This window comes from Nomascus leucogenys, chromosome 17, assembly GCF_006542625.1.
Source record: "Nomascus leucogenys isolate Asia chromosome 17, Asia_NLE_v1, whole genome shotgun sequence".
Classification (NCBI taxonomy): domain Eukaryota; kingdom Metazoa; phylum Chordata; class Mammalia; order Primates; family Hylobatidae; genus Nomascus; species Nomascus leucogenys.
Window position 1 is genome coordinate 20,006,152 of NC_044397.1, and position 12,610 is coordinate 20,018,761.

Below are 12,610 nucleotides of genomic sequence, written 5' to 3' on the forward strand. Positions count from 1 at the left end.
CCTCCCATCTCAGCCTCCTGAGTAGCTGGGACTACAGGTGTCCATGCCTGGCTAATTTTTAAATTTTTTGTAGAGATGGGGTCTCCCCATGTTGCCTAGGCTGGTCTCCAACTCCTGGGCTCAAGCAATCCTCCTATCTTGGCCTTCCAGCATGCTGGGATTACAGGCATAAGCCACCGTGCCTGGCCCTAAATTGCTATTTTGATGAGTCAAAATGGTCAAATCTCAGCAACTGCATAGGATTCAACCTAATAATTCAACCCTGGTAATCATCACTTCTGTTCTTATAGCTGCTCCTTAAATATTGAGTTTACAACATTAGCTACCATTTATTAGCATCCACTGAGTGCCATGTACTTCATACGCGGCAGCTCTGCAAGGGAGTCATGATGCCTGTTTTGCCGGAAAAGATTACATGGGCCAGGGCTGAGATCCGTCTCAGAACCCTTTGATTCAAGCATGGAACCTTCTTTATGCTACTGTAGCCCACTTACTGCCTTTGTTGCCTCAAATTTTCTCCTTGATTCCCTTACTTTATATTTCTGGCAGGAGTAAATGAATCTTTGGCTGGACAGATGAAAGGGATTTTGATGGACCACCAAACCACTTCACTTGAGGGTTTCGAGGTTACAGAGTATAGGCAGATTATCTTTAGAAGTGTAGTCTGGTACTTAATTAATTAAGTAATTAACTGTGTAATTAAGTAAACCATAGCGGGCCCTTTTGTCTTAGCCAAATTGTACTTTAAATTCTGGAGGAGAAAGGTGCTCTAATATTTCGGCCAAAACATTAGGAAAACCCATCTTTACTGTATTTCCACTTTGGCCTGGTCGTCTTTCTAGGCTGTAAGGCAGACCTGAATCTTTTCCTTAAAACATCTTGGAGATTTTGTTTTTTCTCATGCTCTGCCCTCCTTCCCCAGCTTTTTTTTCTTCATTCTCTAGAAGTCTAACATATTTGATTCCTACTCTGTCTCTAGATATACACCTGGAGAGAACAGTGTTTCTGTTGCAGAATTCCTTCTCAGGATTTCTTGGGAAATATATATGTTTTTCCAAATCCCTAGAAAAATCACTTATGAGGTAAATGGGAGAAAGTGTTATAATTCTCCTGTGAGAATTGCATGAGTCAACACAATGACAGTAGAAAGAATTCAGTGATGTCAAGTTGAAAGCAAGAACAGGAAAAGCTGACTTGCAGAGTTGAAGGATAAGATCCACCTTTTTTGGAGCCAGTGCAGGATAGGAGCATGTGGGAGAGAATGGGTCATGATTTCTTCTCGCTGTTGCCATGTTAAAAATGTGTCTTTGTGGCCCAATCTGCTACTATCATCGATGTGTCATCCTTGCAAATAAAATAAGTTTATATGCATAGCATACGGTATACATATCCTACGCTTGGTATTGCAAGAAGTAAGTTTTAGAAGTAAACTGAGTCTTTAAATTGGTGACTTCAGCATACGAGTCTGTGTAGTACTGCTAATTTGCTTGTAGATCTGAATGTAGGTTATTGCAGTGGTCAACAAAGTCTCTTTCTAAAGGGCCAGATAGTAAATATTTTAGGTTTTGCAAGCCATACGGACTCTGTTACAACTATCAGTTCTGCCATTTCAATGTGAAAGCAGTCATAGACTATACTTAAAATGAACAAGTGTGCCTGTTCCAGTAAAACTTTTATTTACAAATCCAGACTGTGGGCTGGATTTTGCCCGCTACTGGCATAACATCCAATAATGTTCACTAGTATTTTCCAGGATCTTAGTATTTGCTATAGGCTACAATTCTTTGTAAATACTACTAAGTGTGATAGTTCCCATGTAACAATGTTTTTGGATATCCAAATAATGAGTAAAGAATGGAAGTATTTTAAGAACAATATATTCTGGAGACATTCCTGGAAATTCCCATTTCTCATGGTCATTCACATTTTCTTATGTATAATTTGGGAATAGTATAACCTCTCAATTTCATTGTTAGGATAAGGTCAGACAATGCAAGTAATGTGGTTAACACAGTTATAGAACTAAGAGCTCACTAAATGATAGCTGCTATAATTAGTAACTAGATGGGCAGTATTTACCCCATTTCATGGAAAAGGAAACTGAAACTCAGAGGTTAAATGATTTGCAGAGGTCACATTTAATAGTTTGGAAAACGGAGTTTGGCTGCTTCCTAAGTCCATGTTCTTGCTACCATATCCTGCTTTCTGCAGTAGTTCTGGTTAATGGCAATTCCACAGCAAGATACACCTTGGTTTATTTGGTTTATGGGCTGGGTGAACAGACAGGGAGAGTATGGAATGGCTCTTGAAAGGGTAAGGATTTGCAATGTTTAGAAGCCACAGTTTCTAGAAGCCAAGGATATGGTTGTAACTAAAGAGCTGAGAAAACTTGTCTTGATTTTTTTTCTTTTCCCTGTTGCTTAGCTGCTGTGTGGACTGCCAAGAGCTTGTTTGATTTTAAGTGCTTTTTATGCTTCCCTGTTACTCAGGTCCCATCATATTGCAACAACTTTTAAGAAACTGTGCATGTTCTTTTAAACTGGATTAAAGAAAACTGTACTGTAATGTTAAATGCCCAAAATTAGAGTTAGAAAATTTGATTGGATTTTCCTTCTCCTTCTTCATGGTCATCCCCCAACCCCCTGCACAGGAATGTGCCTTTGACCCTTTAGGGTCAGACTTTTACACAGCTTGATTAGCTGCCAAGAATTGAAACTCCATTGCAAAATAAGTTGGCTAAATTTTTGGAAAAAAACTCAGCTCAATGAATGGTTTTTGAAAATCTGCTAGAGTTTACTATATAGATATTTATTTCATGGCACTGACTTTTTTTTTTTTTTTTTTTTTTTAAGACAGATTCTCCCTCTGTTGCCCAGGCTGGAGTGCAGTGGCGCTGATCTTGGCTCACTGCAGCCTCCACCTTCCAGTTCAAGCGATTCTCGTGCCTCAGACTCCCGAGTAGCTGGGATTACAGGTGCCTGCCACCACACCAGGCTAATTTTGTATTTTTGGTAGAGACAGGGTTTCACCATGTCGGCCAGGCTGGTCTTGAACTCCGGACCTCAGGTGGTCCACCCGCCTTGGCCTCCCAAAGTGCTGGGATTACAGGCATGAGCCACTGTGCCTGAACAATAGCACTGATTTTAATTAGTGTGTATATCTTTTTGGGGAGTTGGTTTCTGTATTTTCAGTCCCTCTTGGGATTTTGAACACAACAGTTTTTAGCTACCTTTCAGGTGTGCCGAGCTTGCCTATTGATATGAAGGGTATTTGTGGGGAAATGGGTGCCAAGTAGAACATTTGAAGAGTTAAGTATCCAGTTCAACACATTATTTCCCATTTTACCAACCTTGTCTTTCTTATAGTACACCACAGTTTTGATTTCAGTCCGTGGTTTATTTGAGAGCCCAATGAATTTTGAAACAAATGTTAAATTATATTTAACTTGGAGATTTAATTTTTATCTAGTTAACTCTTGAGCACTAAGCATATGCTAAGTATCATGAAAGAGGGCTAAATACTGAAGAATAATATGTGATCTTTACCTAGTTTTGAACTGGTTTCGAGAAACCCAGTGTATGGCAGAGAATTAAGTGCTAGGTTGTTTGTTATACAGAATATAAATACCAGGGGAATTAGAAAGATCTGGGAAATATAAGAATCTTTAGAGAAGACTGGACAGAGGCAGGAGAACCCAAACACTGTCTTGAAGGATGAGAAGGAATTCCATGCAGTGAAGATGATGGGGCTGGGATGTTGGATGGCAAATTAGAAGCACCTTTATAATGAGAAAAAAAAAAAAAAAAGAGAGTCTCTGATTTTTAAAAAGAGAATCAGAAAAATATGTACCAGTGTTTATTTTCTGGCTTATCTAAACCTCTTCCTACCAATACAGTAACTCTCACTTAAAGACGTGGTTGACCCTAGGCAGGACAGCTGAACACTGGCCTCCTCTTAAAATGCAGTTAGTCTTTGGCAGAGGGGAAAGCAGCTTTAGTGTGAACCTGCCAGATTTCCCTGGCCCCAGCATCTTGGAAAATACCAGTATTTCAACAGTTTGTTCTGAAACTCAAGGGTTTGTGGGTGCTGCTCAGCTGATGAGTTTGTTTTTAAGGATGCCCACTTTAGAAATGCATTTTTGCTCTTTCACTTTGCTAAGTGATTGCGGAAAAAGACAAATTTCTGGTTGACCTCCCTATGGAAGATAGTTTTACGTGTCTTATTCTTACTGTGCCTGTTACATGTCTAGATTTTCTTTTCAAGTAGATTGTGAGACTCAATTTAAGCTGAAGTGAGGAACGGTTTGATAGTATCTGTAAAACATTTCCCTCGAATTCCAAGGTGGATGGGAAGATTTTTCCCCATAATTATTGCGGAATGCTGCATTTGGGGCTTATTTTCTGCTTAGATTTATTTACGTGAAGATTTTCTTGGCAGAATGTTCCTTGAGGTTAAAAAAAGGTGCTGTTTTCTGAAGGCAGTAAGTTCTTCAGTGTTTTGTGTTACTTAACTATTTGAATGGGAAAGTTTGGTTCTAATAAAAATTTCCTCTTCCTTTGGCAAATGTTGATGTTTTTCAAGTCTTCCTAAAGGAAAAGGGGGCCTGGGTGGGTTTTTGTTTTTTATTAGTTATCTAGAGCTCCCCTCCTCTTCCCTTCCGCTTTGTACTCCTTCCCCACTATTGTTTTATGAGCCTTTGAACCAGATCTGTCTATGCCAGAGATTGTTGCTTGAAAATAGACCAAAATCAGATATATTTGAGTGGATACACAAGAAATTGGTTACTCTGGTATACTGGATGCCTCTAGGAGGGGCCAGGGATCTTGGAACGGGAGAAAGACTTTTCTAAATAGTTTGTACTGCTCAAACTTTTTTTTTTTTTTTTTTTTTTTTTTTGAGACGGAGTTTAGCTCTTGTTGTCCAGGCTGGAGTGCAATGGCATGGTCTCGGCTCACCGTAACCTCCGCCTCCCACGTTCAAGCGATTCTCCTGCCTCAGCCTCCCGACTAGCCGGGATTACAGGAATACGCCACCACGCCCGGCTAATTTTGTATTTTTAGTATAGACGGAGTTTCACTATATTGGCCAGACTGGTCTCACACTCCTGACCTCGTGATCCGCCTCCCTCAAATGCACACAATAGTTAGTACATGCAGGGTCAAAATTTTTGTTTGATTTTGTGTATGGCAAGGGAAAGAGAGGAAAGGGCTAGAGTACATAGTGTATAGCCTTTAAAAGAACTTGATTTTTGAAATGTGCTGACTGCAGATCTTACTGGTTTTTGTGTTTAGAAAAATATTTAAAGACCAGTATAGATCCATAACCTCCACACTCTTCCTATCAGTGTTTTCAAACTTTTCTGTACTTGCTGCACTTGTAGATCAGCTTTGTTTTGTGGTCCTAATTGAAAGGCGTGCCAAATGTGCCAAATGTGCACTTCCTTTAGCCACCACATTCACAACTGCAGGATTTTATTCTGCTTAGCTGGTTTTCTTTCTTCTTTCCCTCTGCAGCCTGGAGCATTGGTAAGCATCACACTGCCAAAGTGAGAGCTGCTGGAGAACTCATAATCCCAGGAACGGCTCTTCTACTCCCCGAGTACCCCAGTGACCAGAGTGAGAGAAGCTCTGAACGAGGGCACGTGGCTTGAAGGACTGTGGGCAGATGTGACCAGGAGCCTGCGTTAAGGTAGCTGAGTCAGCTTTACCCAGGAGCTCTCAGAACGGCATTGCCAGAATCAGGAGTGCAGCCACTTCAACAAATCATTTCTTTTAATACTCTTTGGCAGAGATCAAATCTACAGGGTAAATTCTTTGCCACAAATGATTATTTTGTTTTTTTATATGAATCCAATATAAGAAAGTTAGGACCAGCCTAATGGTTCTTAGTTCTGGCGTTGCCTTCGTAGTAGGCTTTGTTGGGTGGATCTGCACAGCTATTCTTTAAATTTGGCGAAGTTTTTCAAGTAAATACTGCCAATGTTTCCCTGCCTATAAAATGCCCCTGCTATCCTTGCCCCTGCCATCCTTTTCACCTTACAGGGCCACTACATTTAAGTTTTTCTTTTTTTTTTTTTTGAGACGGAGTCTCTTTCTGTCACCTAGGCTGGAGTGCAGTGGTGTGATCTCGGTTCACTGCAACCTCCACTTCCCAGGTTCATGCAATTTTCCTGCCTCAGCCTCTCAAGTAGCTGGGACTACAGGTGTGTGCCACCACACTCGGCTAATTTTTTTTGTAGTATTAGTAGAGACGGGGTTTCACCATATTGGCCAGGCTGGTCTCGAACACCTGGCCTCGTGATCCACCTGCCTTGGCCTCCCAACATGTTGGGATCATGGGCATGAGCCACTGTGCCCGGCCCTAATTTTTTCTTTTAAAATAGACCTTATTTCTTTTAGAGCAGTTTTAGGTTCACAGCAAAATTGAGCAGAAAATAGAAAGAGTTCTCATCTATCTCCCCAACACCTACCCTACTCTCAATATCCCACACCAGAGTAGTACATTTACTACAATCAATGAACCTACATCGACATATCATTATCACCCAAAGGCAATAGTTTACATTAGGCTCAATCTTGGTGTTGTGTATTCTGCGGGCTTGGACAAATGAGTAATGACATGCATCTACCACTATAATATTATAGAGAGTAGTTTCAGTGCCCTAAAGATCTCCGTGCTCTACCTATTCATTTCCCATCCCGGCAAGCCCTTGGCAATCACTGGGCTTTTTGCTGTATCCATACATTTACCTTTTCTAGAACTACATTTTAATAATACATTTCCCATGGAGTGCTTTGAAAGCATAAAGAAGCCTTGAGCCAGGCATGGTGGCTCATGCCTCTAGTCCCAGTGCTTTGGGAGGCCAAAATAGGAGGATTGGTTGTGCCCAGGAGTTTGAGACCAGCCTGGAAAACATAGTGAGACCCCGTTTCTACAAAAAAGAAAAAAAAAATTAGCCAGGCGTGTTGTCAGGTTCATGTATTCCCAGCTACTTGAGAGGCTGAGGCACATGGATTACTTGAACCTGGGAAGCTGAGGCTTCAGTGAGCCATGATTGCACCACTGCAGCCCAGACTGGGCAATAGAACAAGACCTTGTATCAAAAAAAGAAAAAAGAAAAACAAAGTCTCGCTATCCAGGATGAAATGCTATTAAGAGTATGATAAGTTATGGGGGTAATATGAACACCTACTTGGAATAGAGGCAGTAAGATGTTTTGTGAGGGGAAGCCTGAAGTGCAAAATGTTGATGTGTGTGTCTTTCTGAATTTAACGTTTGAGTTGCTCAGATATGGTTTGAACCATGTATGTGGAGACAGAAGCAAGGAATTGAGGATTAAATTCTGCCACGGTTGGTCTATGCAGCCTCCTTAGATTTAACACTTCTGAGCAAAGTCTCTGATATGGCTGTTAGGTGCATTCTTTTTAAAGGAAAGTCCAGTGTATTATTATAAAACAGCCTTATTATTATTATTATTACTATTTTGAGGCAGGGTCTCACTCTGTTGCCTAGGCTGGAGAGCAGTGATGCAATCATGGCACGCTGCAGCCTCAAACTCCTGGGCTCAAGGGATCCTCCTGCCTCAGCCTCCCAAGTAGCTAGGACTATAGATGTACACAACCACACCTGGCTATTTTTTTTTTGTCGTTCGTTTGTTTTTTTTTTTTAGAGACAGAGTCTCACTACGTTGCCCAGGCTGGTGTTGAACTGCTGGCCTCAAGTGATCCTTCTGCCTTAGCCCCCCTTAGCTTTATATTTTTTGTAAAAGTTAATTTTGATTATTTCATTTCAGGTAACAACAAAACAGTATAAAGTATAGCCATATATAAAGATAAAAGTTCTTCTCTTTTTCACCTTTGGCTAAAATCTTGGAATACAAACTTTCCCATTTACAAACCTTTTCTTATACAGATACTTTTATATACAAACAAATATGCAATTAATTATGTTAAAAATTGGTGGAACATGACCATACATTCTATTTTACAACTTGCTTTTTGGCTTGACTTGGTATACTGTGTATATTTTTCCTTTTAAGCAGAATTTAATCTCAGGGTGAGTAATCCCTGCCTAGTGTCCCTTATATGGCTGTAATGTAATAATCACCAGTCCTCAAGTGAGAGGTTAGTCCATAATTTAAAGGGGGTAGGTGGGAGACCTTTCACATTAGGGACAAAACCAAGGCCATGACTGTTGACATTGGGCTTTTGGTCACTAAGGATGTATGTTTTTATTTTCCAAGGCAGACGATGCACGGCTTGGGGCTGCTGCCAAGGTGTCAGTTTTGTGAAATTTTTATTTTTTGGAGGCTGTTAATATATTAGCATAGTTGTTAGTTCTGGCTACCATCCTTTGAGCATTTTGAGACACTTTTATGCCCATTTAGGGTGGCGGGAGGTTGAATTAGTTTTAAGAGGAAGTAATGAATAACAGAAATGGAATTAGGAGACAGACTTTATTTTGTGTATATATTTATTTGAGGGAGAAGGAGATGATGGCTGTCGTTAATTGCTACCCCTGTGATTCTTAATTATGAAACAGGGTTAAAATTGTTCAGCTCGATAGTTTCCTAATGTGGTTAACAGTGAGAGTCACCAGAGAAGTTTTCCGGTATCTGGTGTTGGCAATGAATATTTGTATTTTTCTTATTTTATAAAGTATTTATTTTTATAAAGGTAATATAATTAATGTATACAAGATTAAAAAGGCACAAAATTGTGTAGAGTGAAAACTAAGTCTCCCTTCTCTGTCTCCCAGGTACCCAGTGGCCCTTCTAGAAACAGCCACTGTATTACCATTTTCTTGTGTATTCTTTGAGCGATTTCAGAGTATATATAGTATACATGCATATAACCTATAGATATTACAATTTTTCTTTTACACACATGGTAACAGTATCCACGGTTTTATACCTTTTCTTATTGAAATAATATTTCTTGGAAGTTCTTCCGTAGTAGCACTGCATTCTTTTTATTTATTTATTTTTTTGAGACGGAGTCTTGCTCTGTCGCCCAGCCTGGAGTGCAGTGGTGCCATCTCGGCTCACTTCAAGCTCTGCCTCCCAGGTTCACGACATTCTCCTGCCTCGGCCTCCCGAGTAGCTGGGACTACCTACAGGCGCCCACCACCACGCCCGGCTAATTTTTTGTATTTTCAGTAGAGATGGGGTTTCACCGTGTTAGCCAGGATGGTCTCGATCTCCTGACCTCAGGTGGTCCACCTGCCTCGGCCTCCTGAAGTGCTTTGATTACAGGCGTGAGCCACCGTGCCCGGCGCATTCATTTTTAGTAGATACCTGGTATTCCATTGCAGAGATGTGCTGTCATTTACTTAACAATATTCATGGGTATATAGATCATTTCCAGTTTTTATTATCGTGAGCAAAGCTATAGGGAATAACTTTGAATATACATCATTTCAAACGTGTGAGTGTATCTATAGGATCCATTTCTAGTAGAATTGCTGGGTCAAAGGTTACACACATTATAATTTTGGTAGAAATTTATTGCCAAGTTGCTCTGTTTATAGACCTTGGCAAATTTTAGATTTAACAACAATGGGTGAGAACAGTTTTCTCATGCCTTTGCCTGTCAAGTATGACTCCCAAGTGATTATTTTATTTATTTGCCAAAGCAATAGGTAAAAAAATGGCAGTTTAATGTGCTTTAATTTGCATTTTTCTTAGTTTGATTGAGATTGAGCATCTTTTCATAAGTTTAAAAGCCACTTTTATTTCTAGTTATGTTCTTTCTGTGCTTGTGTTCGTTGTCTATTTTGCTGTTTGGTTATGATTTTTATTATCAAAATATGACATCAAAATTATCGGTCCCCCCGTTTTATCCTTGTGATATATACTATATATTTTTCTCAGTTGGCCATTTGTATAGAAATAATTATTACTTGGTTATGCAGGTTATTACAAATTTTATATAGTTAAAATCGCCAATTTATTCAAGCAACAATGATTTATTGAATGCCTCTTGTGTATGAGAACTTGTTCTAGGCAACAGGCTATACAGTAATGTAAAAAACAGACCCCAATTCTTGCTCCACAGCGGAAGTTACATTCTTACTTACATTGGAGGAAATGATCAACATCATAGTATCGTAGTTAAAAGAACTTTCATTTTTAGATTTAAAAACCTGCTATCTCCTGGTTCATTCTAATGTCATGTGGGGTTTTTTTAGATTTAAGTCTTTGATCCATCTGAAATGTTAGGTATGAATTCAAATGAATTTTTCTCTAGATGCTGTATTAATTAGGGTTAGGTTGAATTGCTGTAACCAAGGGACTGAAATATGCTATGGTTCAAAGAACACAAAAGTTTATTTTTTCTTCACTTAACAGTCCCCGTGTAAGCAAAACAGGTCAGCAGAACCTCCCACATCCACTGATCATTCAGAGGCTTGAGTCCCTTCTGTCCTGTGGCTCCAGTAATTATTGCTGTGATTATCTGCATGGTCACATCTGAGTTGCTGCTGTATCTGGGTCCTCTCCATGGGAAGGGCAAAGAAGAAAGTCCAGGGCTAGTGATTAGAAACTGCAGACATCACTACAGATGAAAACTATAGTGATGAGAACTTCGTTATGTGGGTACATCTAGCCGCAGTGCAGACTGGAAAGTGAAGTCTGTGTTGGCCGCCTTGTACCCAAGAAGAAGGAAAGAAGGGATTTTAGTGGAAAATTAGCAGTCTGCCGTATTGGCTAGTCATTCCAATTTTACTGAACAGTCCCAACTTTTCTCCTTTGGTTTCTTTTATAGTATAAATTCCCATATAGATTTTGGTCTATTTCTGGGATAACCGTTTAGTTTCATTAATCTGTCTGCCTATTCATGCAGCAGAATCACATTGTTTTAACTTCTGAGGCTTAGTTTTTTTTTCTTTTTCATGGGGTAAGTCTCCCCATTTTAAGTCCATTTCACAGAATTTTAATACTTGTGTGTGTGTGTGTGTTTTAAAAATAGGAACTTTAAAAGAATCATACCCAGTTACCACCCTCTCCCCCCATGAAGAAAACCTATTATTTTTGGGATTTTGTTAAATGTATAGACTTCATTAGTGAAGGTTCACTCTTTATGATGTTAATTTTTCTTATTTGACAATAGTGTTGCACAGTTCCTTTGAAAAACACTGATCTGAACCCTAGACTTTCTATATCCTTTGACCCATGACATTTACTGAAGTAGGTGTTAATTTTATTGTGTTAATTTTATTTTAATACATGATTTCTGATTATGACCAGGAAACATACTTATTTTGCTTTTCTATTAAAAATAAACTTGGAACTTGTAAAAACAATTTCTTCAGTTTGAAGATAAGGAAGAGTTGATATTTCAGAAGTTTATTGCATAAACTTATTTGTAATGCACAAACCTGGGCTAATTGTTTGCATGTATATGATGCACAGTGCTTGTTACTTGCCTAGTGTATGTGTATGTCTGTATATATTTGTAACAACATATATTCAGCTTTTGTCCTTTCCTTTTTACCTTTTTTAATGTAAAATAAAACACAAAAAGAAGCATGCATAGTTTAGTTAATTACAAGGTGAATTTTTTTTGTGATCACCATGCAGGCCAAGAAATAGTATATTATGTAGTATATACACTATAGTAATTGCCTCGTTGCACTTTTTTTATGGGTCCATCAACCAGGTGTTCAGATCTATAGATTGGTCTCGTATTATCTCTTTATGTTTTGTAAGGCTCTTAAACCTGGGGTTTCCCCCTCCAGCCCTTTCTTTCCCTTACAGTTTCTCTGTTGAAGAACCTGACCATTTGACCTCCAGCTTCTTTCTTGCTAGATTTTGGTTATTGCATCCACATGGTTCAATTCAATTTGTTTTTCTTTTAGTGGCATATGTTATATTAACACCAGAATCTGGGCACCAGGGATGCTCACTGCTACTGAGTGGGTCCTTATTTCTAGGTCCGTTTAGTGGACAGAACCAGGAATTAAATATTTATAAAATACTTCATGAGTTCATTCTGATACTTGTGATTCAAATTCAGTTTATAAGGTTTTAACTTAACCTTTTCTATATAACATCTTTATCTCCTTTATTTGACACAAAATTCTAGTCCTCAAACACAACAGGGGATGATAGAATACTTCATAGATACTCATTTGCTTTCTTCCACATTATACACACAGTATTCTCAGTAGTGCCACAATACTAACACTATACTGCTAGTTATGAAAACTGAAAACAATTTCTTTTTTGTATTCTATTTCCATTCTCCTTTTTGTTGTTGTTGTTGTTGGAGGGTGTTGTAGTTGTTGAAAATTGGGCAGATTTAACACTGATTAGCTCTTAGATGATATTTGAAGGAGGAATAATTTTAACTGTTGGGTGAGATGTTGGGTTTTAGTTATGTTTAGAAAAAGTCCTTATCTGTCAGAGAATTTGTGGGTGAAATGATATGACATCTGTGATTCTCATTAAAATACCTCAGAAAGAAAATGGGAATGGAGGAAATAAGGCTGCTTATTTTTGAAACTGGGGGTAGAATGTTGCTTATTTTTGAAACTAGAAGATTTTAAAAGAAGACATATTACGCTTTCTGTTTCTATGTAACTTGAACTATCTGTAATAAAAATTTAAATA

General features: G+C 38.8%; 1 protein-coding gene across 4 annotated transcripts in view; it reads left to right on the forward strand.

The window, feature by feature from the left end:
* ACVR1 (activin A receptor type 1) overlaps window positions 1-12,610 on the forward strand; it is a 141,346-nt gene that overhangs the window by 51,403 nt on the left and 77,333 nt on the right. For 2 of the 4 annotated variants that reach the window (XM_003266138.3, XM_030796489.1), the window contains exon 2: window positions 5,514-5,688. The gene's annotated coding sequence lies outside the window, so the exon portion shown is untranslated. Of the gene's footprint in view, window positions 1-5,473; window positions 5,805-12,610 lie in introns of those variants that run through there. The other 2 variants (XM_030796491.1, XM_030796490.1) reach the window with 2 other exon arrangements.